Source organism: Pan troglodytes, chromosome 13, assembly GCF_028858775.2.
Source record: "Pan troglodytes isolate AG18354 chromosome 13, NHGRI_mPanTro3-v2.0_pri, whole genome shotgun sequence".
In the NCBI taxonomy this organism is placed as follows: domain Eukaryota; kingdom Metazoa; phylum Chordata; class Mammalia; order Primates; family Hominidae; genus Pan; species Pan troglodytes.
Window position 1 is genome coordinate 34,333,256 of NC_072411.2, and position 26,047 is coordinate 34,359,302.

The 26,047-nt window shown below is 41.8% G+C and overlaps 1 long non-coding RNA gene across 1 annotated transcript in view; it reads left to right on the plus strand.

Moving 5' to 3' along the window:
- ZNF285CP (zinc finger protein 285) overlaps nucleotides 1-26,047 on the plus strand; it is a 206,785-nt gene that overhangs the window by 171,184 nt on the left and 9,554 nt on the right. The window contains exon 3 of the long non-coding RNA XR_008546591.2: nucleotides 24,702-24,759. This is a non-coding gene — a long non-coding RNA (zinc finger protein 285). The remainder of the gene's footprint in view (nucleotides 1-24,701; nucleotides 24,760-26,047) is intronic.

Sequence of the window (26,047 nt, forward strand, 5' to 3'; positions counted from 1 at the left end):
TCCTGTGTCCATGTGATCTCCTTTTTCAGCTCCCATTATAAGTGAGAATGTGGTGTTTGGTTTTCTTTTCCTGGATTAGTTTGCTGAGGATAATGACTTCACATCACCAGTGTTTTTTTTTGTTTGTTTGTTTTAAAGAACAGTATTTTATTGAATAAGATTTATTCACAGAAAAATAAGCTTTAATCTACAATGAATGCCAGACTGTACCGCAGAAAGCAATTTTCTCAGTTTTCCACACACAAAGGTTCCTACTAAGTGAAAAAAGCCATAAAATTTCATTCACAAATGTACTACTCTGTCTCAAAACATTTCCCATAATCATTCATTGTGCTAAAACAATTAGATCAGTTACTCAGTCAGGTTAAAGTATCCCTCTGATAACTGATTTTTAAAATGCTATCAATATCCACTCCCTGTCAGTCTGCCATTGTTAATGGTATACAGCATTATGGAATACAATGGAATTGATGAAGCCGATATCCACGGACAAACTGTGACTTATGATGGTTTGATTTATGATTTTTCAACTTTTTGATGGGTTTATTGGGATATTAGATGCGTTTTTGAGTTACACTGGGTTTATGAGTATGTGACCGTATACTCCAGAAATAGCTGTATAAAGAAAAAGAAGTGTACCTAATTAAAATATACTGAGTGACTTGGGAGAAACCAATAGATGTTTACAATTGATGGAGAACCAAGAAAGAGAGATAGCGGTAAATAATAACAATAACACAATTTTCCTGCAACTGTCGAGGATTTCCCCAAAATTCACAGAATGTAGGATGCACCTAAGGCATATGAATGGGAGAGGGCAGAAGGAGTAAGAGAGAAATAGGAAGCAAGGAAGGAAGGAAGGAAGGACGGAAGGAAGGAGAAAACACCCGGTGATACTAAAACCAAAAAAAAAAAAAAAAAATGGTTTCCCACTGTGGGTAAGACTACAATGTGGATGAATCTTGAAAATATTGTGCTAAGTGTAAAGTCAGTCATAAAGTCTCACATACTGTGCAATTCTGTTTATAGGAAATGTCCACAATATGGAAATCTATGGATATGGGGTTGACCGCTCTATGTAGTTGTTACCTAGGGCTGAGGGTCAGGGAGAGGGTTTGAGACAGAATGAGGAGTGAATAATGTTTACAGGGTTTTTCTTTGGTCGGGGGTGATAAAATGTTCTAAAATGGATTGCGAATTAAAATTGAATATGCACAACCACAAATATACTAAAATCCACTGAATTCATGACTTTTAATGGGGGAAACTTATGTGGCACACTCTCATCGAGACCACGGCAGACATAGTGAATGAGAAAAAGGTGAGTAAATATCTGAAAGGGAGGCAGAAACAGAGAGAATGAAAAGCCCTGTGAATGGAAGAGAGAGAGAAAAGGGAAAATGGTCCTATTTACAAATGACAGATCTGAAACTGGGGCTCACATCAACAGTGTCACTGCCAGGGAGGAGGGGCATGCTAGCCATGTCACCGGTAGTGTCACCCGCAGGGACGCTGACATGCTGGAGGTTCGTGTCAGCATGGGCTCTGGCAGCCATGTGGACCCGCAGGAGGGTCCCGCTGCACAGCTGTGGGGTGAGGATAGCCTGGGTGGTGATATCAGCCATTACAGGGGCCTCTTCTGCTGGCAAGAGTGTGACAGTAGCAAGTAGATGGACAGGCCTGTGTGTGAGGATGGAATGCAGGAGGGGCTCTTCTGCGGCTGGGTGTGGGGCCCTCACCAGAAATGTGGAGAAATGGCCAGGTAACTGTGTCATGTTGGCTAGTAGATTGGCCAGGGCTTCGAACTGAAGGACAATAACGGGGAGTAGCTGTCAGGCCCTGAGAGTGTCTGAGTGTAAGTGGAGATGGGTTTGGGGTCACTGAGGGATACGTGGGAGCCATCCCTGTATAGATACAGGTCATAGGGAGATAGTCTCATGAGGCCTGTGAGTGTCTAGGGTTCTCCTGGGTGCCTGGGGCTGACTGCGGCAGAAATCTGGGGAAGGCTGGAGAGAAGCTGGGAGACACAGGAGAGTCCCTGAAGGCTGGGGGTGAAGAGGTGAAAGAAATGGGGGAGGGTTGCAGTAAGGTCCGTGAAGCTGACTCCAGGTGAAATCTGGAGATGGTTGGAGAGTAGGTGAGAGAGACAGAAGAGTCCCTGAGGGCTGGGGGTGACAACATGAGCGAGACTGGGGAGTAAGTCAGTGAAATTGGTGAGTTTGGTGGTGTGCCCTGGGTGCCTGGAACTGACTCCAGCTGGAATCTAGAGAAGTTTTGAGAGTAGCTGAAAGAGACACAAGAGTCCCTGTGGGCTGAGGGCAAAGAATTGAGAGAGACCAGGGAGGATCTCAGTGAGGTCTGTGAGTCTGTAGGTGATTCCGGAGTGTAGGAGGCTGACTCCGGCTGAAATCTGGGCGTGGCGGGAGAGTAGCTGGGACAGACAGGAGAGTCCCAGGGGGCTAGGGGTGAAGACGTGAGAGAGACTGGGGAGTAACTCAGTGAAACTGGTGACTCCAGGGTGCCTGGAACTGACTCCCGCTGAAATCTGGGCATGGTTGGAGAGTAGCTGGGACAGACAGGAGAGTCCCTGAGGGATGGTGAAGACATGACAGAGACTGGAGAGTAATTGAGTGGAATTGGTGAGTTTGGTGGTGATTTCTGGGTGCCTGGAACTGACACCAGCTGAAATCTGGGCGTGGTTGGAGAGTAGCTGGGACAGACAGGAGAGTCCATGAGGGCTGGTGAAGACATGAGAGAGACTGGGGAGTAACGCAGTGAAATTGGTGAGTTCAGTGGTGATTTCTGGGTGCCTGCAACTGACTCCCGCTGAAATGCGGGCGCGGTTGGAGAGTAGCTGGGACAGACAGGAGAGTCCCTGAGGGTTGGGGATAAAGGCGTGCTAGAGACTGAGGAGTAATTCAGTGAAAGTGGTGAGCTTGGTGGTGATCCCTTGGTTCCTGGAACTGACTCCCGCTGAAATGTGGGCATGTTTGGAGAGTAGCTGGGACAGACAGGAGGGTCCGTAAGGGCTGGGGGTGAGGACGTGAGAGAGACTGGCGAGGATCTCACTGAGGTCTGTGAGTTTGTAGGTGTTTCTGGGGTGTGGGAGACCGACTCCCGCTGAAATCTGGGCGTAGTTGGAGAGTAGCTGGGACAGACAGGAGAGTCATTGATGGCTAGGGGTGAGCTGCTGGATGATGGCAGTAAGAACACATGATATATTATTGATGAATGAGGTGACTGTGAATAATCTCCAGAGGAGGACAAGGGAGAGCATAATGACATGAGTGATTGTCCTGCTTGGTTAGGAAAGGGAAATGTAAAGTTGTGAAATTCTGTTGATGAGGGATGTGAGAGTGGTGAAGTCCTGCGGGATGATATAGAGTACTTCCACATCCCTGGTGAGGAGCTGCCCCTTGGGTCTGAATTTCTGGGAGGGGAGAGGGAGAAGCTGGGTGAGGCAGGCATGAATCTTGAGGAGTCAGGGCTGAGGGACCGCTCATAATCTCCCGAGACCTGTGAGTCTCTGGGAGACTCGTAGGTACATGGGGCTGACTCCCGCAGAAACCTGGGGATGGTTGGAGAGTAACTGGGAGACACAGGAGAGTCCAGGACGGCTGGGGGTGAAGAGAGGAAAGACATAGGCGAGGAGCACCGTGAGGCTCGTGAGTTTGTAGGTGATTCCTGGGTGTTGGGGGCTGACTCCAGATGAAATCTGGAGTTTTTTGGAGAGTAGCTGGGAGACACAGGAGACTCCCCGAGAGCTGGGGGTGAGCTGCTGGGTGATGGCAGTAAGAACATGTGGTATATTATTGACGAACGTGGTGACTCTAAAGAATCCCCAGAGGAGGACACGGGAGAGCCCAATGGCTTCATTGGTTGCCCATCACGGTGAGGAAAGGGAAATGGGAGCTTGTGGGATTCTGCTGATGACAGAGGTGAGTGTGGTGAAGCCCTAGAGGATGGTGAATGGTAGCTCCAGGTCCCTGGTGAGGAGCTTCCTCTTAAGTCTGAGTTTCTGGGAGGGGAGAAGGAGAAGCTGGGTGAGGCTAGCATGGATTTTGGGGAGTCCGGGCTGGGGGACCGTTCATAAGAAGAGCCAGACAAGACCCCACTGTTCTTAGACGCAGACATGATTAGGAAACCTGCAGCTCCCAGGGACCCCTACCAATTTTCTAACCCCCAGAATGAAGGAGTTTGTGTGTGTGTTTATGTGTGTGTGTGTTTTTGTCTGTTGTGACATATGTGCTCCTTAAGAAAATGGAAATGAACAAACCAATGTGACAGACAGAGATTTACTTACCCAAGTGTACTGTCCTATCCTCTGATTCTACTTCCAAGTCGTAAGACGCTGTAAGCTCCAGGTCCACGCTGAGCCGGCAGAACGCTCCAGCCGCTGCTCTGCTCTGAGAAGATCTGAGCTCGGGGCCTCCCCCACAGGGCGGGTTTAAATAGCCTTGGGCGCAGCCTGGCAGCGGAAAGGGCGGAGCTTCACTCCTCCTTTCCATGAGTCACCCCCAACTTTCCCAGGCTACACCTCGTAGGAAACTGTTCTCCTGATTTGATGTCTTGTGACACATTTGGGACAATCTGAGAACTTACAAGCTTTGTTGCTCAACTACATTATGAATTAAATGCACTTAAACACTGAAAACCATGTAGTGGTTCTGTGGTTCTCACATTGTGGTTTTGACACCAGCAGCATCCTTGCAACCCACAGACCCCGGAGATCCACAGATCTGTGTGGTAACAAGCCCTCCCACTGACCCTGATGCATGGCAGCTTAAGAATTACCCATGTAAGTGAAAAGACTTTTAAGAAAAAGTGGTGATATACGTTGTATAAATATTCTTCTGCTCTGGAACAATGTAGAGACTCCGGGGCCAGTTGGGTGGAGCATTTATTGGATGAGGGTGCTTGGGTTAGTAATATCAAGGTGTGGCTCCAGATAATTCAATCATCTAATTAAGTTTTCAGTTATGCTAATCTGTTTTAAAATTCAGTTTGTGTAAATTCTTTTACTCTGACTGAGAATGGCAATGCCTCAACCCCAATTTCCAGGGAGGGTTGAGAGCCTCAGGTTGAGCTGATCACCAATAGCCTATGGTTTTACCCATGATGCCTATAGAATGAGATCTCCATAAAAACTGAAAAGGACTGGGTTTAGAGAGCTTCTAGATAAAACTTCCTGGAAGGTAGTGTGCCCCTCCCCCCATGCAGGGCCCCATGAATCTTTTTTCTGAATTTTTTGCAATATCCGCTATAATAAAATGGTAAATGTAAGTGTTTCCCTGCGTGCTGTGAGCTGTTCGAGCAAATTAATGCAACTAAATCAGGAGTGGTGGAAACCTGATTTATAGCCAGTTGGTCAGAAGCACAGGTAAAACAACCTAGGGCTTGCCATTGGTATTAGAGTGGGAGGCCAGTCTTGTGGAAGTCAGCCCTGTGTAATCTAACGCTATGTCCATGTAGATAGCCTCATAATTGAATTAGAAGACACCCAACTGATTTCCAGAGCAGAATGCATTGTGTGCTTGACTGACCGAGAGAAATCCCCAGACATGCTGTCACAGAAATCTTCTGTGTTAATTGTTGTGATATGAGAGCGGAGGAAAAACAGTTTTTGTTTTTTTCACTCAGCCTAAAATGTAAACGGGTCTATTTTCTCACACTATTGAGGATCACTTGATTTACAATAAAAATGTTTAGTCTTTGATATATAAAAAGGATGTTGGTTTTCATTTTATTGCTAACAATCAAGGTGGTCATAGTTGATGTCTTTTTATCATTTTTCTTTTCACTGCCTTGTCATGTCTTTCACCCACTTTTTAATTATTTAATTTTTAACTAAAAAAAAATTTTAGGCCGGGCGCACTGGCTCACACCTGCAATCTCAGCACTTTGGGAGGCCGAGACGGGCGGATCACGAGGTCAAGATATCGAGATCATCCTGGCCAACATGGCGAAACCCCGTCTCTACTAAAAATACAAATATTAGCCGCGTGGTGGCTGGCGCCTGTAGTCCCAGCTACTCAAGAGGCTGAGGCAGAAGAACCGCTTGAACCCGGGAGGCAGAGGTTGGAGGGAGCCGAGATGGCGCCATTGCACTCCAGCCTGGCGACAGAGCTAGACTCCGTCTCAAAAAAAAAAAAAAAAAAAAAAAAAAAAAAACTAGAGACAAGGTCTTGCTGTGTCACCCACGCTGAACTGTAGTGGCCCAATCACAGCTCACTATAGCCTCCAATCCCTGAGCTCAAACAATTCCGCTGCAACAGCCTCTTGAGTAGCTGGGACCACAGGCACACACCACCAGGCCTAGCTGTTCACCCATTTTTCAAGTGTTCCTTTTCCCCCCTTCATTGTTTTATGACCATTTCCTCTTAAGGAAATTAGCTACTAACCGTCATATGTGTTGAGAATAATTTTTCTAGTCATTTGCTGTATGTCTTAATTGCAATATGTGATCAAATTCTTTGTCTTTACTTTATAACACCTGGGTTGAGAGCCATTATTTGAACCAAAAATTGGTCTGTCACTTTTTCAGTTTGAGACTTTATTTTGCCGCTAGCGTTTTGTTTTTGTTTTGTTTTGTTTTTAAGTTCTGGGGTATATGGGCAGGATGTGCAGATTTGTTACATAGGTAAACGTGTGCCATGGTGGTTTGCTGCACCTGTCAACTCATCACCTAGGTATTAAGCCCAGCATGCATTAGCTATTTTTCTTAATGCTCTCCCTCCCTTAACCCCACCCCATGACAGGCCCCAATGTGTGTTGTTCCTCTTCCTGTGTCCATGTGTTCTCATTTTTCAGCTCCCACTATAAGTGAGAACGTGGTGTTTGGTTTTCTCTTCCTGGATTAGTTTGCTGAGGATAATGACTTCACATCGCTAGTGTTTTCTTAAATGTCAGCATATTTCTGGGACTTCATTTCTCTTTTTGCTAATGCAAATTACATGCATGTTTAAGATAATATTTGCTTATGTTTTAATTTTTTTAAGTTAAAATGAAAGTCCCCATTGCTATATCAACCTCCTCTCTCTTGTTACTTTCATTTCCCTCCCAAAATTACCGTTATTAAAAATTTCACCTTAGTTGTTTCAGATCGGTTTCTATATATTTACACAGATATTTGTGTATAGTTAGGAATAGAGTTTGGGGTTTGTGTGTTTGTTTTTGCTTAAGTGGTGGACGCCTGTCATCCCAGTTACTCAGGAGACTGAGGCAGGAGAATTGCCTCAACTTGGGAGGTGGAAGTTGCAGTGAACCGACATCACATGCCACTGCACTCCAGCCTGGGTGACAGAGCAAGACTCCATCTCAAAACAAAAACAAACAAACAATAAAAGCTGGCTCTTATTAATCCTTTTAGTCTTTTTCCATCAGGCGAACAATTATGGCATTACATTATGTTAATTTTTCCAGGTAGGAGATATTGGCCATCCTCTTATTTTTTGAGACAGGATCTCATCCTGTCTCCCAGGCTTTACTGCAATGGTGCAATTAGAGCCTCAGGAGATCCTCAGTCTCTTGAGCAACTAGAACTACAGGTGTGAACCACTGCACCTGATAATTTTCTTTTAAATTTTTTGTAGAGTCGAGGTCTCACTATGTTGCCCAGGCTTGTCTCAAACTCCTGGGCTCAAGCTATCCTCCTGCCTTGGCCTTCCAAAGTGCTGGGATTACAGGTGTGAGCCATCTCTCCCTGCCTCTTCATCCTCTTATAAGCTTATTCTTTTGTATTCCCCTTGCTATTTACTCCTTGTTTCTTTCTGTTTAGGTATTCATCTTATTTATGAACTCTTTGTGTGTGTTTTTTTCTAGGTTTTGATCTTTTTTCTTCTGTTATATGTATTAACAAGAAATTTACTTTCAACCTGTTGATTGACATTTGTTTTCATGGTGATATGTTTTAGAAAGTAATATTTCTTAATAAGAGGAATTATATTGCTAAATGTAGTAATGATGAATTTCCATGCATTACTGTTGTACTGTAATAATTTTAATATGTTGATGGATTTTGTTTGCTGCTTTCCATAAAATTTTGCAGTTCTATTCATTGAGACATTTTCCTTTAGTTTTCTGGCTGTTTTTTTTTTTTGTTGTTGTTACTCTGTTAGGGTATAATTTGGTTATCAAGATTATACTAGGATTTGGGGTAGTAATATAATAAGTTAAGAAGCTCCTAACACGTTCTGCTCTCTGGAAAAGTTTATTCTAATAATCACCTCATTGTAGGTTTGTGTTATTTCTCTCTTAGAGCATTCAGAATAGATTTCCTATTTGGGGATGAACCTTAGGTTTCTTCTGAGGTTGTTGTTTTATTTAGCATTTCTACTGCTTGTTAAATATATTTGCGTTCTCTATATATTCCCTGAGAATTATATTCTTCATTTCACCTCTGTTTCTTCTGTATTACCTGCTTTCCACTTTCTCTGGTTTTGTTTTGCTGCTGTATATCTGAGACATAGATAGTTCAGTGTTAAGAGCATGGGGCCAGGCTCAGTGGCTCATGCCTCTAATCCCAGCACTTTGGGAGGCCGAGGCGGGTGGATCACGTCAGGTCAGTAGTTCAAGACCAGCCTGACGACCTTGGTGAAACCCCATGACTACTAAAAACAAAAAATTAGCGGGGCGTTGTGGCTCATGCCTATAATCGCAGCTAATTGGGAGGCTGAGGAAGGAGAATCGCTTGAACCCAGGAGGCAAAGGTTGCAGTGAGCTGAGATAGTGCCATTGCACTCCAGCCTGGGCAACAAGATCAAAACTGTGTCCAAAAAAAAAAAAAAAGCTTGAGCTCTGGAAACTTCCTCTCAGTTTGTTGTACTAGATTGTTTAGTAGTTGGTCTGCCTTTTACTAGACATGCTGTTCTCTGTATCTCAGTGTCCTCATCCATAACATAGCAATATAATAGTGCCCATTTTGTAGTGTGACATGAGAATTAAATGAAGTAATACACATGAAAGACTTAGAACACACAAACCCTAAATGCATATCAGCTACCACGGTTATTACCACTTTCTTGAAATGGAAGTTAAGTTAATTTATTTTCACTCTTGTGTTTCATAAATTTAACAAATGTTACAAGTTTTCCTCTGAGTATGATTTTAAGCTATTTTCCTCTGTTTTGGATATGTACTTCTTTTGTTTTTATTTATTTTCAAATGGTATGTGACTATTATTTTGATTTCCTCTTTAATCCAAGCCTGCATTTAAAGAGTGTCCTCGGGTTCCTTTCAATCTTGAGGTGAATAAATAACTTACAGAACACTCTTTATGTCCTTTTGTGAATTTAATTGCATTATGATCAATGAATGTGACCTACATGGTTTCTGTTCTGGGACATATGTTATCTATTGCATTCAAAAACTACCATTTGAGCCAGGCAAGTTGGCTCAGGCCTTTAATCCCAGCACTTTGGGAAGCTTAGGCAGTGAAGTTCGAGACCGGTCTGGGAAACATGGCAAAACCCTGTCTGTACAAAAGATTAAAAAATTAGCTGCATATGGTGGCATGCACCTGTAATCCCAGCCACTTAGGAGGCTGAGACAGGAGATTACTTGTCTCAAAAACAAACAAACAAACAAAACAAAACAAAACCTACTATGTGTTTAACTCATGATTCTATAAATCAGTAGTTTGAGTGTGCCTCAGCCAGGCTCACGCTTGCATCTGAGTCAACTTCTAAGTTCACACTGCATATAATAGAACTCACGCATCCTTGTCAACTGCACCAGCTGGGTCCTGGGGTGGGGTGGGGCCCTCAACAGGGATCTCTGCCCCACTTGGTCTTATACTTCAGCAGGTCACACACTCACGAAGTCATAGCAGTCACAATGGCCCCAGAGACTGAACAGAGTTGTGCATTCTGTCAGATAAAATAAGTCACAATGCCAGCATTCCAGGGATGGGGGAATAGACTTCAGCTCTTGAAGAAATAAGGGGCTACAATGTCACATTGTCAAGAGTGAAGGATTTGGTCACTTCTGCAATCTCCCACAGAAAATAATTCTTGAGCTGTCATATGTAGTCTATATTTTGTTCTTCATCTTAGTTTCTCAGTGCTTTTTAATGCATGTTTCAAAACTATATTAGTTTCCTCAGGCTGCTGTAACAAAGTACCAGAAACTGGGTGGCTTCAAACAACAGAGATTAATTCTCTCACGCTTCTGGAGAATAGAAATCTGAAATCAAGGTGTCAGCAGGGCCATGCTCTCCCTAAAAGCTCTAGAGAAGAATTCTTCCTTGTCTCTTCCTAGACTCAGTTTCCAGCAATCTTTGGCATCCCCTGGCTTGTATCATTCCACTTTTTGCCTCCATCTTAACATGGCATTTTCCCTCTGGGTGTGTCTGTGTTCAAAGTTTCTTCTGTTTTTTAGGACAGAAATCATTGCATTAAGGCCCACCCTAATCTAATGTGGTCTCATCTTAACTTGATTATATCTGCAAAGATCCTGTTGGTCAATAAAGTTATGTTCATAGATACTGGGTGTTAGGACTTGAACATATTTTTGGGATGGGGGGGCACACGATTCAACCCACAACAAAAGCCATGCATTTTTTTCTGGTCTTTGTGATATAAAAATTATGTATACATGAATATTTACAGCATTTTGTACTTCAAAACCTTTGTATCTTTTCATTTTATGTCAATGTCTCTATCACTTTTGGAAAGCAAATGGTGTTCTTCATCCTATCTCATTCATCCTCCTCCATGACTATTCACTAGTCCTTATTTTAAAAAAATCAAAACCTCAGTTTCCATGATCAATCTGCAACCCCATCCCTGAAGTTTATGCATCCTTCCCTCTAGTATCCCAACTCCAGCAATACCTTGTCCTGAGGGAAACTTCAATTCATAAACCCATGAATTTATATGACTTTATCACACATCTCATGTTCCCATTTTTTTCTCCATACCCAATCCATAGTGCATTATAACCACAACCTTTTATATATCCTGAGTTCCCATTCCATTATCTCTCTTGCTTTTGTGGCAAAACTCTTATCCTTATTAAATGCAAATTTTTATCACAAACTTGTTGGGCATGCTGGCTCATGCCTGTAATCCCAGCACTTTGGGAGGCTGAGGTGGGTGGATCTCCTGAGATCAGGAGTTCGAGAACAGCCTGGCCAACATGGTGAAATCCCATCTCGACTAAAAATACAAAATTAGCAGGGCATGGTGGTGGGAACCTGTAACCCCAGCTCCTCAGGAGGCTGAGACAGGAGAATCGCTTGAACCCAGGAGGCAGAGCTTGCAGTGAGCCGAGATCGCATCATTGCACTCCAGCATGGGCAAGAAGAGCAAAACTCTGTCTCAAAAAATCAAAATAAACAACAACAGCAAGAAAATGTATCACAAACTTACCTGAGCAGTGGCTGGAGAAAAAAACACACAATTGTGCTACCTGGTCTTCCTCTAAATTTCAGGCCACAGACAATGAGCCAGTGCTCACTGCTTCCAGGCAATCCTACTCTATTTCTCTAGACTATTCAGCCTCCCATTTGCCAGAATGACCATTTCCCACTTTTCCATCTCTTCCCAAACATCACTCCCTGCCCTCTTCCTCCTTCTTCCCTTCTAGCTCATGACCTTGCTTCTCCTTTCACTGAGAAAATAAAATCAATCAGGAAAAATATGCCACCTTCTACTATGAAATCTAGCAAATTTCTTGCACTGAATCCCCATATGCCTTCATGTCACCATGGCTGGGCTGTGCCTGCTTCTAACTGTAATCCCCTCAGCTTGTGCCCAAGATCCCATCTCTTCTTGACTAATCAAGTACTCTGTTCCTGCTGCTGCCCCTTCAATTCTCCAGCACCACCAGCATCACTCTCTTTCAGTGCATTTCCATCAACTTAGGAACTTGGTTAACATCTCCAGTCTTGGTAGGCATGGGATGGTATTGGATTCCATTAGCCTTCCTAGCTACCCTCCCTCCTTTCACTGCTGTTCTTGACCACAAGTTGTCAAGAGACACTGCCTCAGTTTCTCTAATTCTTTTAAAACTCACTCCATTCATGCTTCCCACAACCTCCACATCATCTTGTCTGGCACACACATTTCCCCATAGCTGCTCTAGTTAAGATTACATCGCCAAATCCAGCAGTCAGTTTTCAGCCTCTCTCATCTTACTTGACCTACCAATAGCATATGACACCACTTGTATCATTAGTGTGGATGATTGTTTCCATTAGTATAATGCAGCATTGTCTCAATTAGTATAATTATATTAATATGCATTAATATAAATTCTATTAATATTATTCACTATAAAGCCATGTGGGAGGTTATGATTCTACTACCACTCATACAGTTTTTGTTTTCCTGGTGTTTCTAAGTGTTTTTTTTGGTACATTATATATAGTTATTATTTCTCCAAGTTTTCAGTGTCTCAAATATGTTCTATAATGTATGGAGTCTACTTTTTCCAGATTCCACCTTCCTGGATCCCCCCATCTTTATCCTTCCTTGAGGGCTGATTACCATCTTGGCCTGATTACAGTCTGGTTCAGTCTCCTGGGATTTCCTTTCGCTGTGATCCAGCAAAAAAATCCAGGGTTGAATTTCCTACTCCCTAGATGCTAAGTCTTCCTCTTTCTTAAATTATTACCTCATTTGCTGCAGCACGTAATCAAGTAACAGCATGAGGGTTACTTCTCCTGCACTTAAGAGTACATAAAGAGTACATAGGAAGTACATTTTCTGAATCCCAGTATTTTTCCATTTAGGCAATTTATAGTTTGCATAACTATTACTGGATCTAAGTTGACAATCATTTTATTTCAGAATTTTAAACAAAAATATGAATTGATGGGCAGAATAATGGATGCATATTGCTGAAGGTGCAAATTAGTGAGCTGGAAGATTAGGCAAGGGATTATTCCAGAGAGTAATGCAAGCAGATGGCACATTAGGATATGTGATGGGTATATGATGGATATTAGGAGACATGAAAGAAGGAACCAACATATGGATAATAAGAGTATCACAAAGGGAGGGAATATACAATAATGGGGAGGAAAACCTCAAAAGAAAAAAATAAAATAAAATATCCCAGAGCTGGAGGAGAGATTTGAGATTCTAATTGAAAGGTCCTGCTGAGTGCTTAACAGGAAGAAGCAAAAATCTCGTCAAATTAAATTATGGTAAAATTTCAGCTGATAAAGAAAAAAATCCTAAATGCCTCAAGAAAAAAAGTAAAACCCAAATATTACCTATTAGAGATTGAAGAATTAATTTGGTATCATAGTATTCATCAGTAATAAAAACTAAAAGAGAGAGAGATAATGTTTCAAAGTTATGAAGAACTGTAACTTCTGTCTAAGTATTATATGCCCAGGCAAGCCAACATTTGCTGTGAGGGAAGAATGAAGACATAAGACAAAAGGACACAAGGAACTTACCAACTTCAGACTGTCTGAAAAAACTTCTTAAGAATACAGTCCAGCAAAATAAATAAATTCAAGATAGAGGAAGATGTACAGTATGTACAACAAGCAAGAATATACAGTAAATCTTAAGGTTAAATCTAAATAATTGTTTATATGTGAGGAAAAAAGAAAATTTAGTGTTCAGATTCTAGAAGACATAAATATGGGAGATGAGAGGAGAAGAAAGGAAGAAAGCTTGTTAAAAACATTCCTGTGGGCCGGGCCTGGTGGCTCATGCCTGTAATCGCAGGACTTTGGGAGGTCAAGGCGGGCAGATCACAAGGTCAGGAGATCGAAACCATCCTGGCTAACACGGTGAAACCCCGTCTCTACTAAAAATACAAAAAAATTAGCCAGGCGTGGTGGCAGGCACCTGTAGTCCCAGCTACTTGGGAGGCTGAGACAGGAGAATGGTGTGATCCTGGGAGTCAGAGCTTGCAGTGAGCCAAGATTGTGCCATTGCACTCCAGCCTGGGCAAAAAAGCAAGAGACTCCGTCTCAAAAAAAAAAAAAAAAAAAAAAAAGGAAAGAAAAAAATAAGAAAAAAACATTTCTGACCAGACATGATGGCTTGTGCCTGTAATCTCAACATTTTTTCAGTCCAAGGTGGGAGGATTGTTTGAACACAGATGTATCAGACCAGCCTAGGCAACACAGTGAGACTCTATAAGAAAATTTCTAAAAATCAATTAGGCATGGTGGTGCATGCCTGTAGTTCCAGTTACTTGGGACACTGAAGTGGGAGGATTACTCATGCCCAGGAAGCTAAGGCTACAGTAAGCAACAGAGCAAGACCATGCATCAAAACAAACAAACGAAAACCAAAACAACGAACAGAAAACATTTTTTTAATTTGGAAAGATGATATCAACACTGATGAACTCTAATAAACTTTTAATAGAGGAATTTTATAACATATTTATAAAACATCTTATTATGTTGCTATAAACATGTGTGTGCAACTATCTTTTTCATATAATGACTTCTTTTCCTCTGGGTAGGTACCCAGTAGTGGGATTGTTGAATCAAACGGTAGTTCTACTTTTAGTTCTTTAAGGAATTACCACACTGTTTTCCATAGTGGTTGCAGTAGTTTACATTCCCAGCAGCAGTGTAAAAGTGTTCCCTTTTCAGCCCATCCCCACCAACATCTATTATTTTTTAAATTTTTTATTATGGCCATTCTTGCAGCTGTAAGGTGGTATTGCATTGTGTTTCTGATTTGCATTTCCCTGATCATTCGTGATGTTGAGCATTTTTTCATATGTTTGTTGGCTATTTGTATATCTTCTTTGTAGAATTGTCTATTCATGTCCTTAGCCCATTTTTTGATGGGATTCTTCGTATTTTTCTTGCTAATTTGTTTGAGTTCCTTCTAGATTCTGGATATTCATCCTTTTTCAGATGTATGGATTGTGAAGATTTTCTCCCCCTTTGTGGGTTGTCTGTTTAATCTGCTCAGTGTTTCTTTTGCTGTGCAGAAACTTTTTACTTAAATTAAGTCTCACCTATTTATCATTTTTTCTATTGAATTTGCTTTTAGGATCTTGGTCATCAAGTCTTTGCCTAAGCTAATGCTTTGAAGGGTTTTTCTGATGTTATCATCTAGAATTTTTATGGTTTCAAGTTTTAAGTTTTTGATCCATCTTGAGTTGATTTTTGTATAAGGTGAGAGATGAGGATCCATTCACATTCTTCTACATGTGGCTTGCCAATTACACCAGCACCATTTGTTTGAATAGGGTGTCTTTTTTTTTTTTCTTTTTGAGACGGAGTCTTGCTCTGTCACCCAGGCTGGAGTGCAGTGGCAGGATCTCGGCTCACTGCAGGCTCCACCTCCTTGGTTCAATCCATTCTCCTGCCTCAGCCTCCGGAGTAGCTGAGACTACAGGCCCCAGCCACCGCACCAGTCTAATTTTTTGTATTTTTAGTAGAGACGGGGTTTCACCATGTTAGCCAGGATGGTCTCCATCTCCTGACCTTGTGATCCACCTGCCTCAGCCTCCCAAAGTGCTGAGATTACAGGCGTGAGCTACTGCACCCGGCCTGAATAGGGGGTCTTTTCCTTACTTTATGTTTTTGTTTGTTTTGTCAAATATCAGTTGGCTGTAGGTATTTGGATTTATTTCTTGGTTCTGTATTCTGTTCCATTGGTCTTTGTGCCTATTTTTATACCAGTACCATGCTGTTCAGGTGACTACAGCCTTATGGTATAGTTTGAAGTCAGGTAATGTGATGCCTCCAGATTTGTTCTTTTTGCTTAGCCTTGCTTTGGTTCTGCGGGCTCTTCTTTGGTTCCATATGAATTTTAGAATTGTCTTTTCTAATTCTGGGAACAATGATGGTGGTATTTTGATGGAACTTGCATTGAATTTGTAAACAACTTTTGGCAGTATGGTCATTTTTACAATATTGTTTTACCCATTCATGAACATGGGATGTGTTTCCATTTGTTTGTGTCATCCATGATTCCTTTCAACAGTGTTTTATAGTTTTCCTTGCAGAGGTCTTTCACCTCCTTGGTTAGAAATATTCCTAAGTATTTTTTTTTTTTTTTTGCAGTTCTTGATTTCATTCTTAGCTTGGTTGCTGTTGGTGTACAGCAGAGGTATGATTTGTGTACATTAATTTTGTATCCTGAAACTTTGCTGAATTCATTTATGAGTTCTAGAAGCTTTTTGAAGGAGTCTTTAGGGTTTTCTATGTATATGATCATATTATCAGCAAACAGCAGCAGTTTCACTTTCTCTTTACTGATTCGATCGTTTCTTTCCCTCCTTTTGTTTGATTGAGGTTGTTGTTGTTCATTTTCTTTCCTTTAGAGCAGTGATTTTCAAGGTGTTACTGTTGGGTGTTTTGAATGGATGACTTCTTTGTTGAGATAATTAATTTACAGATGCAATATGTTTAGCATTCCTTACCTCTGCATACTAAACTCATACCCCAGTCACTGGAGCAAGCAAAGATCACCCACACAATTCAAAAGAGTCTTAGGGGGGCTATTTCCTTCCTCTGTGAGGGTCCCTGTTCTACTTTTTCATTTTCTTTTTCTTTTTTTAGACATAAAATCTCATGCTGTCACCCAAGCTGGAGTACAGTGGCACCATCATTGCCCACTGCACCCTGAACCTTCCAGGCTCAAGCCATCCTCCCACCACAGCTGCTTGATTGACTAGGATTACAGGCCAGAGTCACTGTTCTATAGTTGGGAATTAGAAGCAGCTCCTAGATCAATTATTCCAGCACTTTGTCTTTTGTTCCTAACACACCCACACCCATTTAAGTGTGTATTTTCAGACTAAAGACAAGCTCTTAGATTAGGTAAAAGTAACATTTAAAAATAACTATAATAATAAAGAGTATATAAATAATAAGGTAAAAAATGCTAATTTTAAGAGAAAGTGAAAAAATAAATACTAGAGGAAATCTAATGAAAAGAAAGCAGGTACAGTCGGCACTGAAAAGTAAACTCAAGGTGAAAATACAAAATACTTAAAATGTTAATGACATTTTTGGTCCATCAAGAAGATATGACCATTATGAAACTTACACAGGGTCAGCATCACTAAATTTTAAAGTCCAAAATGTTCCACAATCCGAAACTTTTGGAATGTGAACATGACACCACAAGAGAAAATTTCCACACCTGAAATATTTGCTTTCTTTCTCTTCTTTTCATTAATTGATTTTTCTTTGGTCATCTGACGAAGGCAATCTTTGCTTCTGATGGTTCAATGCACACAAACATTGTATACAAACCTTGTGAACAAAATTAATCAAATAATTCTATAAAATTAATTTCAGGGTACGTGTATAAGGCGTATAGGAAACGCAAATGAATTTTGCGTTTAGACTTGGGTCTCGTCCTCAAGATATCTCATTATGCATATGCAAATATTGCAAAATCTGAAAAAAATCAAAAATCTGAAACACTTCTGGTCCCAAGTGTTTCAGATAAGGAACAGACCACTTCCATACCTAATAACACAACTTTTAAAATGTAAAGCCGCTTGTATACCTAATAACACGACTTTTGAAAAATGAAGTAGGCTGGGCGCGGTGGCTCATGCCTGTAATCCCAGCACTTTGGGAGGCCGAGGCGGGCAGATCACAAGGTCAGGAGATGGAGACCATCCTGACTAACACAGTGAAACCCTGTCTCTACTAAAAATACAAAAAAATCAGCTGGGCGTGGTGGCGGGCACCTGTAGTCCCAGCTACTCGGGAGGCTGAGGAAGGAGAATGGCATGAACCTGAGAGGGGGAGCTTGCAGTGAGTTGAGATGGCGCCACTGCCCTCCAGCCTGGGCAACAGAGCGAGACTCAGTCTCAAAAATAAATAAATAAATAAATAAATAAATAAATAAATAAATAAATAAAGCAAATGCTATAGAGAGGAAAATGACAAATATACCATTATAGACTTTTTTTTAAATTTTTCTTTCTTTCTTTCTTTTTTTTTCTGAGACAGAGTCTCGCTCTGTCACCCAGGCTGGAGTGCAGTGGCACGATCTCGGCTCACTGCAACCTCCGCCTCCCAGATTCGAGCGATTCTCTTGCCTCAGCCTCCCAAGTAGCTGGGACTACATGTGTTTGCCACCATGCCTGGCTAATTTTTGCACTTTTAGTAGAGACGGGGTTTCACCATCCTGGCCAGTCTAGTCTTGAACTCCTTACCGTGTGATCTGCCCACTTCGGCCTCCCAAAGTACTGGGATTACAGGCTTGAGCCACCACGCCCAGCCTGCGAGCCTTTTTGACATGAACTTTTCAATCATTGACAGATGCATAATGAAAAAATCTAAGTAAGCATAAATAAGCATGTAGGAAATTTAAATAGCACAATTAACAAGTCTGGTGAAAATATAAATGTATGCATATCCCTCTGATAGAGAAAACGCATTGTTTTCCAATAGACACAGATGTCACAAAAATTAACATTGTATTAGGTCAAAAATAAAAATGTTCCTGAACTCGCTTTTTAAAATTCAAGTATGTCAAATTAAATCAAGTAATCCTTCAACTTAGAGCAATATATAAGAACATCAAACATGTAAACATCAAAAGACAGAAATAAGCCAAAATAATTGCACTGTCCCTTTATGTGCCCTAAGTTGCAATGTCAAGCTATAGTTGGATATTATTCAACCATTTCCTGCCCATTGCCTAGAGGTAGGGGTCTTCACTTCTCTGTCTAGTCTAGGACTGGAACTGCCTCACGACCCCTACAGCTTGAGGGTGCATGGAAAACGGAATGCCAGCCAGATATTCCAAACAGAGCCTCTACCAGCAGGACCAGGTGACCATTCCTAGGAGAGAGATTGTTCTCACCCATTATCAGGGCTTTCCTCCAGGCTAAAACTGTGGGTCTCTAATGGAATTCTTATTCAATTTTCTCACCCCATTAGAGTACACAAAATTGTCTTTAATAGAAATCTTAATTTTTTTTAATTGTATTATTATTATACTTTAAGTTGTAGGGTACATGTGCACAACGTGCAGGTTCGTTACATATGTATACATGTACCATGTTGGTGTGCTGCACGCATTTAGCATTAGGTATATCTCCTAATGCTATCCCTCCCCCCTCCCCCCACCCCACAACAGGCCCCAGTGTGTGATGTTCTCCCTCATGTGTCCATGTGTTCTCATTGTTCAATTCCCACCTATGAGTGAGAACATGCGGTGTTTGGTTTTTTGTCCTTGCTATAGTTTGCTGAGAATGATGGTTTCCAGTTTCATCTCTGTCCCTACAAAGGACATGAACTCATCATTTTTATGGCTGCATAGTATTCCATGGTGTATATGTGCCACATTTTCTTAATCCAGTCTATCGTTGTTGGACATTTGGGTTGGTTCCAAGTCTTTGCTATTGTGAATAGAGCCGCAATAAACATACATGTGCATGTGTCTTTATAGCAGCATGATTTAAAATCCTTTGGGTATATACCCAGTAATGGGATTGCTGGGTTAAATGGTATTTCTAGTTCTAGATCCCTGAGGAATCGCCACACTGACTTCCAAAATGGTTGAACTAGTTTACAGTCCCACCAACAGTGTAAAAGTGTTCCTATTTCTCCACATCCTCTCCAGCACCTGTTGTTTCCTGACTTTTTAATGATCTTAAATCTTAAATGCAATAACATAAAGTAAAATAAAGCCTAAGTCCCAACAAGGGGAAATTTTCAGAAATAATCTGAAAACTTCCCGCGTTTTCTTGTTATGTTGTAATGAGTACTCCTGCAATTCCCCTATTAAGGATTCAGACAATGGTTGTTAATTCATTCTGCTTCTTCTGAGACTAGGAAAAAAATTACAGGGCTATGTTATATCGCAAGTGTAGATTATGCAGTGTCTTCATCAACAGAAACAAAACACGGTGTGGGGCGGGGATGGAACTATTTAAGTGAATTTTAATTGAAAAGTTTCGTGGTTTTAACATTAAAAGACATGCCTATAAAATAAGAACCTGTAAAAGTCTTCACTAAAATGGTAAAGTGCTCATTTCCAAGTAGTAAAATATTGAAACTTTTTCTTTTCATCGTTGATAGTGATTTAACATTTCATTACTTTATCGTTATTATGATTGTCATTATTTTAGACGAATGCACGGAAGTCAAAGGACTTCCAAATGCACGGAAGTCAAAGGACTTCCAAATGCACGGACGTCAAAGGCTACCTTCACCCGGGTAGCCTTGCGAATGGCCACTGCTGCGCGTGGGGCTTTCTGGGGATTGTAGTCCATAGGCCTCCTTGCGCAAGCGCATGGTACCAGACGCAAGCTAGGGGCGACATTGTTTGGGATGCTGGGTTGAGTCCCGGCTGGACCGCGCCCCTCTCGGATGTGTAGCCAGGAGTAGGGGTGTAGGATGTGCAGCTGTGTCCCGTCCCTGTGGACTGAAGTAGGAGGAGTGGAGGAGGAGACTGGTGACCAATGAGAAGGCCTCGTGGGTGGGGTAGGCTGGGGAAGTTCAGCGGCCCCTACCTACCGGGGATGGGATGGGAAGCGCTTGGGCTCAGTTTGGGGAGCAGCCCTGGGTTTCACAAAACGTGCATCTTCACGTTTCGTGACAGCGACTTGCGCTGTGCCACCTTGGGTCGAGGCTTAGGGTCAGTCTTGGAATGTGCATCCCTGGATGAGGGCAGAGGGGCGCTGGCTCAGGGTTTGGGAGTAATGGCTGGGGCTGTGCCTCCCTGAATGGGGTGAGGGATTTGCCTAAGCAGCTTGTCTCTGGAGATAGAGGATGGCTTGGGCTATTCTCGCTCAGTTTGGTGGGGGCGATTCTGGCTCAGCACCCCTAGGTTCTTGGATGGGGAGTTGTCTTGGGTCTGAACTCTGGATTTTGGCAGCTCTGACTCCACTGGGGCATTTCTGACTTCAGGGCAGAGGTTCCGGCTTCTGGCAATAAAGAAACAACTCAGACTGTAAAAACTCTGGAGTTTAATGTCACCGAACACATTTTGAAAAGAACTGCCCCAGGCCTGGCGCGGTGTCTCACTCCTGTAATCCCAGCACTTTGGGTGGATCACGAGGTCAGGAGATTGAGACCATCCTGGCTAACACGGTGAAACCCCATCTCTACTAAAAAAAAAAAAAAAAAAAAAAAAAAAAAAAAAATTACAAAAAATTAGCCGGGCATGGTGGCAGGCACCTGTAGTTCCACCCGGGCATGGTGGCAGGCACCTATTGTCAGGAGATCGAGACCATCCTGGATAACACGGTGAAACCCCGTCTCTAATTAAAAAAAAAATAATAATAACAAAATATTAACCGGGCATGGTGGCAGGCACCTGTAGTCCCAGCTACTCGGGAGGCTGAGGCAGGAGAATGGTGTGAACCCGGGAGGCAGAGCTTGCAGTGAGCCGAGATCGCGCCACTGCACTCCAGCCTGGGCGACAGAGCGAGACTCCGTCTCAAAAAAAAAAAAAAAAAAAGAAAGAAAGAAAATAAAAGAACTGCCCCAAATTATTAACTCCATTCTCACCTCACATGCTGTAAGCCAGGGAGTACGGAATTTGAGTATTATAAAGCACATGAGCAAATGTAAGTTGTTAAATTACACTCACCAAATTTGAAGTTTGAACGCTCTCTGTATATTTGATAAAGTTAGAGATTTAGTGTTAATTATTTTAGGTGTAATAGCAGCATTTATTACATTTCTGATCGTGTTTCTGGACAATTGCAGTTCCAGATTCAGCTGCACTTTTCCTCTAGGTCTTCATTACCTGAAGAGGTTGATATGGGCATCTGGTCTCATTCCTGATGTATTCCTCAGATCAGAGTAGTTGTCACTTTGAGGGATGAGAAAGGCACTTGTGTGAGAGAGCTGTGTGGACTTTGGCAGATAGGGAAAAAACAAGAGTCCTGAGGTGCCATGTGTCCCATGCCTTTGGCTCCCCACCTTTTCCACCCTGCTGTCTGCCCTGAAAGGCCACCATTGCCTTCTGGCCTTGCTTGTCTTTGGCCAGTGGGAAGTCTCAACAGGAAAGTTTGGAGAGAGGAAGAAGTGTGAGTTGGAGGATCTTGTCCCCCAGTTCTCTCTCTGCAGGATTGTCACAGATTAGCTGCCCTTCTAAACAACAGGTCATGGTTTGGGTGGCCCTGGCCACACAGTCCTCTCAGTTCCAGGCTCCAGGGACTGCTCCCTCCCCTTACCTCTTAAGGCCCAGGTATTATAATGGCACCTCCCTGTCACTTCCCAGGATAGAGCCTTATCCACTCTGATTTCCTTACCCCCAGCCAACACCATCGTAAGCTGTCTGTTTATTAAACTCCCCTCAAATTTGAATGTGCCATCTGGTTCCTGCCATGGCCCATAGTTGATACAGGCAGGGAGTGTCTGAAGCCAGAAATTCAGGAAACCAAACCCTCAACCATATATGTGTGACTGCATGTGTGTAGATGTGTGCTTGAAAATAAACCTGTCCCATTATTGGCTCTTAAGTGAGAACAGGTACTAGAAGTAGAGGGTGAGTTTATGTCTTTGCACGTGCATATAATGTATAATATCCAAGCCAATTCTATTTGTTCATTTGTTAATATTAAGAAACATTGATTGAGTGCTTGTTAAATGATAAGATCCTTAGCAAGTACAGTGGATAAAAGACTAAAGCTTGTTTTTTTTTTTTTTTTTTTTTTTTTAGGATTTGTAGTTTTTTGACAGGGGAAAGGAGGAGTGTTTCCTTGGTAGGTTTTAACTATTGTAAAATGATGTAATTCGTGCTGTATTAATAAGTTGAACATTCCTTATTTTGGCCTTTGTTGGAGCCCAAAATAAGAAGTGATTAATGATGTCTCTTAAAGGTATTAAAGGAGAGAAAAAGAGTCCAAGGATTTACCAAAAAGACATTTCATATTCTATTAACCTGATTCTATAACCCTGTAAGCTGCAATTCAAAGGGTAACCAACAGACCAGTGCCAATAAATGATATTGGTCTGTGACCAGATAATTTGAGAACTTGATTGTAGATGTTTAAAATTTTGTCTTATTGATTAATATAATAATAACAATTGGGCTTTAATTTGCATACCTTCTTTATTTCCTTTTTCCAGTAATTTCTTTTTACTGTATCTTACCAAAATATCAGTCTGTGACAGACTGAAAGTAACGGTAATAATAATATAAAAACTAGTCCTTCATCACAGATAGTGTGAGAAGCACTATCTGAGAAGGCAGAAACGTGGTTTTTGGCTTTTATTTTTTAATCTTTGGAGTTTACACAGTGCTTAAAGTGGCAATTTTATACAGTAAGTTTCCCCACAAAGGCGAGAGGCAATTGTGCTTACAGGGTTTACCAGATGGAATCCCAATAAAAAATAAACAGAACACTCAAATTGGGTAATTTGAGAAGAGCTTAATAAAGGGACAATCTATAAAGTTGTAGGCAGGCTGTGGTAATCAACAAAGGGTATTGCAATATTTCAGAGCTAGTGATAGCAGGGTAACTTACTGCCTTTAGGACTGAAGGGCTAAGGGAGGAGGCAGTGACTAAAATGTGAAGAAAGATTTATGGGATGACAGCTGCCTGATGGTGGCCATGACATTTGGTCAATGAATATGGAGCATAGCCATTCCACAGCAACCTCTAGGGAAAAACCTGGGGGAATAAATATTCTGACTTCACTCTTGTCCCTTCCCTGGATCTCTTGCTGGCTTTCCCCATTGGCTGAACCCAACTGGAAGCTAATTGGCAAGGGAATCCACTGATATAAGCAGAACAGGAAGGGACTTTAGTGTATATGAAGTGGCAAGCTTAGAAGGTCTATCTATCTACTTTGGTCTACGTGCAGTCTGAGAACATGTATAGTTCAGTATACTGTGAGCATTTCCAGAGCAGAGGATGTGTCTTATATGTCATAAGTGTGTCATCAATATTTGCAAAAGCAAGGGATAAAATGGGTGCTGGAGAGACAGTTTAGGAAGCCAAGAGTCAAGGTGTAGTTGTTTAAAAATTTGTATTATTGATTAACATAATAATAAAAATTGGGATTTAATTTGTATATCTTGGCTAATCGCAAGTTCTTTAGACCACAGGCCTGGCCATACAAGATCAAGTCTTGCATGTGAAAGTGGAAATAGCAGAAGGTCCCTGTCATCCTGAGATTGCTCTCTTTTTTTTTTCTTTTTTTTTTTTTTTTTTGAGACAGTCTGTCTCTGTTGCCCAGGCTGGAGTGCAGTGGTGCAAGCACAGCTCACTGCAGGCTCTGCCTCCCAGGTTCAAGTGATTGTCCTGCCTCAGTGTCCTGAGTAGCTGGGATTACAGGTGCCCACCACCAAGCCCAGCTAATTTTGTATTTTTAGTAGAGACAGGGTTTCACCATGTTGGCCAGGCTGGTCTCGAACTCCTGGCCTCAAGTGATCCACCTGTCTTGGGTTCCCAAAGTGCTGGGGATTACAGGCGTGAGCCACTGTGCCCAGCCCTGAGATTGCTCCCTTACTCAGCAATTCTGGGGCCTCTTTTCCAGCGTAATTCAGATGTAGATTATGTCAGTTCATTCACAAGTCTGAGAAAAGGAAAAGAATGTGCAGGTTTTGACCCAAAAGCTTGAGGAGAGAGATAGGAGTTACATAGTGGTCTGAGATTGAGGGACTGGGGACAAATCTAGGGAAGTCTTGAGGAGGTGGGAGTTCAGTCTGTTCAGAATGAGAAGAGACGATATCTAGGGAGAGAAGAAATTGTGAGAAATTTGTACAGATAAGGAAGGAACCAATGTTCATTTATAACTTGTTGAATCCATGATCTCATGGATTCTTTCTTCTTTGCAGTTCTGCTTTTCCAGAATCCTGCCCTTTCCAAAAGGAAGACGGTATGATTAAGTTCCAGGTAAGTTAAGGGTTTCTTTCTCTTTAAATATACTGTTCATTCTGAGGAACCAGCACTTCTGTTTTCTGAAAGGAGGTCAGCATTTTTTGAGTGACTACTATGTATTAGGTACTTCATCTTGCTCATAATGACTTTGTGAGGCAGGTGGTTTGACTCCCTTTATAGAAGTGAAGAAACAAACTCACAGATTTCAAGATGTCTACTTTGGTGCTACTCTAAGTGTGGTTCATGTACCAGTACCAGTCCATGAACTGCTTATCACTGCCCCATGAGGGAAAAAGAATCAAGACTAAGTTCAGAAGCTTTTATAGCAATTTGGTGTTGCCACAGCATCTGAGTGCATGGGCAGCATATACATGACCATACTCTAAATGTCACTGGTCTCGTTCGATAAGTAACAAGATTTGAATGGGTATGTATTGGTCAGAGTTCAACCAGCAAGGCAGAACCAGTAAGAGATATATGTTAAGAGATTTATCGTAAGGAATTGATTTCTATGATTATGGGGGCTAACTAGGCAAGTCCAAAATCCACAGGGCAGTCCCTCAGGAAGCGTGGGCCAGAACTCTTAGACACAGACTGAAGCTGCTGTCTATGGGTGGAATTTCTCCCCCTCCCAGGGAAGCCTCAGCTCTGCTCATAAGACCGTTCAGTTTTTTGAGTCAGACATACTCAGATTAGTTAGAATAATCTCCCTTAAAGTCAACTGATTATGGACTTTAATCACATCTACAAATTATCTTCATAGCAATACCTAGATTAGTGTTTGATTCAATAACTGAGGACCGTAGCTTAGCCAAGTTGCCATATTAAAAAGACCATCACAGTGTGGAGGAAGGATTTTCTTTTAATCATGAAAAAAATTAATTATGAAAATACACAAAAAGAACAAATGGTATTATGAGGCTCCATTTGCAGTACCCATCATGCAGTTTCAATGATTAACTTATTGCCGAAGGGATTTGCTTACTCTCTTTTTCAGTTTTTTCTTTCCCAGAGTATTTGAAAGAGGCATGGTATTTACACTGTATTGGTTTTTCTCTGAGCACATCGCTTTTGTATAGTACCTTATTATATATGCAGCTAAAATGAATGAGCTCACACTTTTATCCTTCTGCCTGGAAACCATCTTGCCCAAGTCCAAGATTCATTAGGTACATTTTCTATCTTCCAAATTACAGCAACAATTTACCAAGTGTTCACCACTACATCACCCAGGTCACCATTTTTCCAGCCTCCTATAACAGTGTCCTCAATGGTTATGGCCTGGACCTAAAGCCAATGCCAT